Source organism: Chrysochloris asiatica, unplaced genomic scaffold, assembly GCF_000296735.1.
Source record: "Chrysochloris asiatica unplaced genomic scaffold, ChrAsi1.0 scaffold00102, whole genome shotgun sequence".
Classification (NCBI taxonomy): Eukaryota; Metazoa; Chordata; class Mammalia; order Afrosoricida; family Chrysochloridae; genus Chrysochloris; species Chrysochloris asiatica.
This window is the reverse complement of record NW_006408620.1, coordinates 2,723,756-2,731,235: the sequence shown is the minus strand read 5'-3', so window position 1 is coordinate 2,731,235 and position 7,480 is coordinate 2,723,756. Positions and strand designations below refer to the sequence as shown.

At 44.5% G+C, this 7,480-nt stretch overlaps 1 pseudogene; it reads left to right on the top strand.

Annotated features, from left to right (window-relative positions):
• Positions 1-255: 255 nt before the first annotated feature.
• LOC102838474 lies at positions 256-2,401 on the top strand (annotated as a pseudogene).
• The last annotated feature ends 5,079 nt before the right edge of the window (positions 2,402-7,480 follow it).

Below are 7,480 nucleotides of genomic sequence, written 5' to 3'. Positions count from 1 at the left end.
CTATATTGCTTTGTTGCTGTTGTTGAGGGCTGTTGAGTCAGTTCTGACTCATAGTGACCTTGGATAGGGTTTCCCAGGAGTGTGTGGTGGGTTTGACCCACCAACGTTGAGTTAAGCAGTGCAGTGTTTATCCAACAGCACCACACCAAGAGTTTATAGAGAGAGGAATACACGTGCAGCTCGGAAGAAATAGCGTCAGCAAGAGGGCAGAGGAGCCGCACTGCGGTGTTAGTGTGACAGCAGTCCTCTGACGTCATGACTCACGTGCCCAGGAAACTCCTGTGCGAGATAGAGAAGCAGAACCTGAAATTGAGGCCGCAAAACCTCAGACTACAGGGGACATCAGGTGTGGGCCTACCAGAAGCCCAAAGTGGAAATCTACCTTCATAAAGAAACAGTGGGAGGTGGGAAAGAGAAAAAAATCTGTAAAAGAGTCTATGAATGTGGGATTGTCTGGAGCCCAAAACGGAGATGTATCTAAAGAAGCATTGGGAAATGTAAAAATTTTAAAATCCCCCAAGAAATCTGCCATTTTGGCCAATGGGGAAACAATAACACAGCCTCCCAATTCAGAATTAAAAAAGAAAAAGAAGAAGAAAAAGAGAAAAACGGGGGATGCTGCTGGGCCTGACACCAAAAAAGTTAAAAACCGAAGACAAAGAGGAATCTGAAGAGGATGGTGTCAGAGCTCCTACAGAAGCAGAAATGAGAGTGGAGAAGCCAGACGGTGAGGAAGATGAGAGTCAAGTGCTCAGCCTGCCCACGGAACTGACAGGAGCAAATGAGGATTCCTCATTTACTTCTCTAAGTAATCTGCTCAGTGAAGGCAATAAAAGAAAATGGGCTTTACAAGCATGACAGAAACTCAGCATGAAAGTATCCGACCCTTCTGGAAGGCAGGGATCTTCTAGCAGCAGTAAAAACGGGCAGTGGTGAAACCCTGGCATTTCTAATCCCTACAGTTGAACTATTGTTAAGCTAAAATTCATGCTGAGGAATAGAATAGGACTCCTTATCCTCTCACCTCCGAGGGAACTGGAGTCCTGGTGTGGCACTGTGGGTTAATGCGCCAGACTGCAAAGCCGTTTGAACTGCAAGGTCAGCGGTTCACGCTCACCAGCTGCTCTTCGGAAACCCTATACAGGGTCGCTATGGATCGGGATCGACTCAACGGCACACAATAACAACTAGAGAACTGGCCATGCAGATTTTTGGCATGCTTAAGGAGCTCATGACACACCACGTGCACACAAGTGGGCTGGTCATGGGGGTTAGTAACAGATCTGCAGAAGCACAGAAACTTGCTAATGGGATCAACATCACTGTGGCCACACCAGGCCGCCTCCTGGACCATATTCAGAATACCCCAGGCTTCGTGTATAAAAATCTACAGTGTTCAGTTATTGATGAGGCTGATCGAATCTTGGATGTTAGATTTGAAGAAGAATTAAAGCAAATCATTAAACTTCTGCCAGTATGCAGACAGACCATGCTCTCTTGTGTCACAAAAACTCGAAAAGTTGAAGACCTGGCAAGGATTTCTCTGAAAAAGGAGCCCTTGTATGTTTGTGTTGATGATGATAAAGCCAATGCAACAGTGGATGGTCTTAAGCAGGGATATGTTGCTTGTGCCTCTGGCAAAAAAGATGCCTCTACTCTTTACATTCCTTAAGAAAAAACTAAAGAAGACGCTAATGATGTTCTTTTCCTCCTGCAAGTCTGTTAAATTCCACTATGAGTTGCTGAACTACGTTGATTTATTGTCATGGCCATTCATGGGAGGCAGAAGCAAAATAAGTGAACGACTGCCTTCTTTCAGTTCTGCAGTGCAGATGTGGGGCTTTTGCAGTTTCAGGGCTGGGTATTCCTGAAGTTGACTGGATTGTTCAGTATGACCCTCGGGATAACCCTGAGGAGTCTATTCATTGTGTGGTCACAACAGCCAGAGGCCTACGTGGAAGAGGGCATGCCTTGCTCATCTTGCGCCTGGAAAAATTGGGTTTCCTTCATTACTTGGAGCAATCCAAGGTTCCACTAAGTGAATCTGAGTTCTCCTGATCCAAAATTTCTGATATTCAGTCTCAGCTTGAAAAATGATTGAAAAGAACTACTTCCTTTATAAGTCAGCCCAGGGAGCATATAAATCATATATTAGAGCATATGATTCCCATTCTGTGAAACAAATCTTTAATGTTAAATAATTTAAATTTACCTCAAGTCTCTGCCATTTGGTTTCAAGGTGCCTCCGTTTGTGGATCTCAACGTGAACAGCAATGAAGGCAAACATCAAAAGTGAGGAGGAGGTGGTGGATTCGGCAAAAAAGACAAAAAGGTCGAAAAATCCAACATCTTTAAAAACATTAGCAAGAAAATCCCCGAGAGCAGGCAATTCTCACACTGAAGACAGTTTCCTTCATCTTAATGACAGTTCCCAAATGAATTTTCTTCCCTTGCTCTGACAGGACAATGTGGAGCTTTCAGGATTTGGGCTGATTTATTGAGTTTAAATTGACTTGGACTTACAAGGACTGAAGACTATAACAGCAAATATTTTCTTATTAGGGGGCGAGGAAGGTAATGGTTCAATTTTTATTGGTTACCCAAAGGCAGAACAAAGGAATATTTTTGGTCTTCATTGTGATGATAAAGTAATTTTAAATATTTGTCCCTTAAATATTAACTATAAAATAATTATATGTTCTAGTAACTCAAAGCCACAAAGTTGTTGGCATCGTTTTTCTGTGTGCCAATAAATATTTCTGTAGAATCCTGTTAAATTTTTACATTGAGGAGAGCATCAGATATCGAGGAAGTAGGCTGGTAAATATAAACACTGTTGCACATTGGGCCCGGTTGCTGGCCCTGTCTAGCCTGTTCTGGATTTCAGACCTTGACTTTTGGGTTCTTCCTGGCTTCCTGGGGTCCACATTCTGGGCATTTTGTAACTGTATTACTGTTTCTGAAATAATCATGTTTCCAAAAATATAAAAAGTCAAAGGGAAAAATATTAAATCACTGAATAGAAATAAATACTGTTGATATGTTGGTATATATATATTCGCACATATATATGTGTGTATGTGTGTTTAGGTCTCTGCAATCCGTGGATGGCTGCAGACAAATTCTGTAGCCATATGTCTGTCTTACTCTTGTCAGAGTACCTTCAAAAAACAGTGGCTTCTGGGGGGACCTGCCGGGCCAGTTCAGCTCAGGGCAAAGAGGTCAGCTCAGGTTATGACACTTGTTTTTTGGGCTTCTGAAGGGGTCATCATGATAGATTTTCTTGAAGAACATAGGATAATCATGGGAGCTTATTAGAAAGAAGTTTCAAGAAAACAGAAAATTGCACTGATGAGAAAAAGGCCAGGCAATTTGCATCAAGGAATGGTTTCCATCATGACAACACACTTGCTCACTCTTCAAGGGTAGCAAGAGCTGTCCTCTGAGAACTCTGTTGAGAATTGTTACCCCCATCCACCCTCTAGCCCTGATCTTGTCCTTCCAGATTTCTTTTTGTTCCCCAAACTCAAAAAAGATTAAAAAGGAACGTGACTTGAATTCTTTGAGGATACCCAAACTGCCATTTTGACGTGGTTTAAATCAGAGTCAAGAATTCTTTGAGCAAGGGTGGTGGTGGTTGAGCTCATGACGCACCATGAGCCACTCCTTGAATGAAGGATTTACAGCCTTGGAAATCCTATACAGGGTCGCTATGGTGACTTGAGGGCCCTTAACAACAGCAACAATACGCCACTCTGCTGTAAATTTGAACCCAAAGGTGTTCAGCTCCAGCTCTGTGGGTCAGTTCTAGTTTCCCCGATTAAATGCCAGAAGACACTCCATTCTGCGCTGTGCCTTAACTGCCTGGTGGGCTGGGACGTGGCAGCTTGTGTCTGATGCTCTGGCTCTGACCCTGCTGCCCATCTCGTGTCACAGCTTTGTGTTCCTGCACTGGGGAGTTTCAGTGCATGGGGGCCTCAGGTCCAAGGACACATTCCAGTCCTGCCTCTTCTTTCTTGATGGTATTGAGATTCCCACCCCTGCTTCTGAGATGGCTCATTTTTCACCCAGCAGGCAAAACTGACCAATCCCCATGTTAAAGGTCCAAGTTTTTACAATCACCATTAGCTCACAGTGTAATCACATGATCCTATTGGCATCTCCCCCCAGCTTCTTTGACTCAGACCCATCAGGAAAAGAGGAAATAGAGCCAATCTGCATGGTCCCACCCAGTCATCTGGTGGGCGTTACAAAGACCATGGCTACAACAAGCATGCCATGTTAAACAAACCACTGCACGACACTAAGCTTCTAGAAGAAATGCCCCAAACCACACGGCAGGCCTGGCTGGGTGAGCCAACCACCACAGCTGCCTCTGCCACCCTGATGTGTGAGTGCCAGGAGCTGGCCTCTACCACAACCACGGCTGTCGTCAGGGATGATGCCCGCCTCCCTCAGGAGCCTGGCCCTGCAACCACCGTCCCAGAGCCACGGGTCACATCAACATCACTCACGTCCAAAGTCAGTCTTACATGGTGCTTCCAGCCAGCAGGGCCTGTGTCATATCCCTTGTCCTGGTTACTAGGGTACCAGGACTTGTAAGGTGAGATTTTCCCCCAAGACAGATAGATCTGTTTGCTGCAGTCTACTCATCTCTTACCAAGCTCTGGTGGGGCAGAGGTGGTACCAGTTGTCGTTGGGTTGATTTTGACTCATAGCATCCCCGGTTCAGAAGGAGCTCTGGTAACGTAATGGTTACAAATTGGGCTGCTAACCTTAAAGTCAGTAGTTCGAAACTACCAGCTGTTCCATGGGAGAAAGATGAGGCTTTCTGCTCTCGTAAAGATTTACAGCCTGGGAAACCCTGTACAGGGTCACTATGACTCGGAACCGAGACCACGGCATATAACAACCACCACCACCCCCGGTTCAGAGCAGAACTGCGCTCCATAGGGTTTTCAATGGCTGACCTTTTGGAAATAGACTTCCAGATCTTTCTTTCAAGACCCCTCTAAGTGGACTTGAACCACTATGTCTTTCAGTTAACAGCTGAGTTGGTCAACTGTTCACACTACCCAGGAACAAGAGCAGAAGTGGTAGGATTTCATGATGAGTTTGGATTTATCAGCAGGGGAGTATGGGTATCTGGGCATCAATGGTATTTCCCATCACACATTTTACCTCTATTCTGGCTCTTGCCTTTCGACTGTTTCTAAGTGCTAAGGTCCCAGTTCAACCTTGCCCTCTTTGCCTACTGCCAACAGTTAACATACTTGGTTGCAGGTCCAAGTCTATCTAGAGGCATCTTGAAAGAAAGGCATAATGATCTACTTTCAAAACGCTCACCATTAAAAACCCTGTGGAGCATAGTTCTGCTCCGAGACATGAGGTCACCATGGGTTAGAGTTGGCTCCACGGCACCAACACATGCCCTCTCTCTGCCCTTGGAATGCCCTCCCTTCTCCTCTTTGCCTAGTTCACCCTAGCTATCCTCCATCTAGGCTTTTTTTTTTTAATGTTTTATTGTGAATTATATGATAGTTTACATGGGAGAGCTTTAGTTTTACATTCATTCCATCGTATGTCATCTCACTGCCATGGTTCCAATCCTCTCCATGCATCCTCAACCACCCAAAGGGTATATCCCAGAAACCCGCCCCCTATACTTCCCCCTCCTCCCCCCAGTTTTCAGCCCACAGTCCCTTTCCTTCTCGGTCCAAAATCCCCAGTCACTTCATCACTCCATGTCATCATCTCTGTCTCCATCTCAGGCATCTCTGTTTCTCTGGGTAGGGTCTCGCTCTCGGTTCTTCTCTGTTGATGGTCCCAGAGGCCTCTGCTCCTATCCTGGAGAATTAATCACTCCCTTCCTTGTTACAAAACTTCTACCTTTGCATTTCCAACCTTCATAATCCATCCTGATAAGCATTATTCACTACAGTATCACAAGTTACCTATCTGTATCTCCTTTCATCAGCTCCGCCCAGACAGATTGAATACTACCTACTGGAGATTCTGTCTAGGCATTTTTTTGTCATTTGTTATTCTTTGTTGTTGACTTGGTTCCAACTCATAACGACCCTGTTAGGGTTTCCAAGGAGCAGCTGGTGGGTTTGAACTACCGACCTGGCTCAAACTGACCTTGTGGTTCAGTGCTTATCCTACAGCGCCACACCAGGACTCCATTCTACTATCATCTTTGTCATTCTACTCTCACATTATTCAGGAATGACCAGCCCTTGGAAAAGGACTCATGTTTGGTAAGCAGAGGGTCGGTGAAAAAGACCCTCAATGAGACAAGTTGATACAGTGGCTGCAACACCGGTGTTAAATATAACAACAATTGTGAAGCTGGCACAGGACCGAGCAGTGTTTGGGTTGATATGAGTTGAAACCAGTTTAGTGGCACCAAAACCCACAACACTTTACATTACATTTCAACACTTCTTTGTTAAATTATTTGATTAAGAGCTCTCTCTCCCACTAGGTCATACATGCAATGACAACATGGACCATCTCTGTCGTGTGTACTGCTAACAAAACAGTTGACACTTGGGTGCTTAATAGCTTCTTACAGAGTGAAAGAGCATTACAGAAACCCCATTATAAGCATAAATAAAGTTTCTTTTGGATCAACAGGCCTTTTCATAGTGCTTTTTGAAAACCATATTTCAAGTCTTGGTGGTGGTTGTGGTTGCTATGTGCCGTGGAGTCAGTTCCGACTTATAGTGACCCTGTACAGGGTTTCTGAGTCTGTAAATCTTTATGGGAGCAGAAAGCCTCATGGTTCTCCTATGGAATAGCTGGTAGTTTTGAACTGCTGACCTTGTGGTTCACAGCCCGATTCGTAAACACTACGCTACCAGAGCTCCTAGGTTGTGCATTTTGGCATCACTTCAGTTTTGGAAGGATAGCCAGAGTGCTCCTTAGAAGCCTGCATGGTGAGACTTCGTCTCTGACACTTTGGACATGTTGTCAGGAGAGATCAGTGCCCGGAGAAGGGCATCATGCTTGGTGAAGTGGCGGGGCATCCAAACAGAGGAAGACTCATAACAAAGTGGATTGTCACAGTGGCAGCAATAACGGGCTCAAGCCTGACAACAGTTGTGAGGCTGCCAAGAGCAGACAGTGGTTTTTTTTTAAGTTTTTATTGTAAATTGAGTGATAGCTTACATGGGGAAACATTAGTTCGTTTCATTGCAATGATTACATCATTAAACAGTATTTGCTTCTATTCCCTCTGTTTTTTTGTTTTTTGGATGTGCAGCAAAACACTTAGGAATATACAATCATTCAAACAGCCAAAGGTACACCCTGCCCCCCCAGCTGCCAGCACATATCCGTCTCCCTCCATGAGTCTATAATCCTCAGCAGCTCCAAGATCAGGCAGTGTTTTATTCTTTTTTTCTTAATGTTTTATTGTGAATTATGTGACAGTTTACAGGGAAGAACACTAGTTTTACATTAATTCTATCGTATA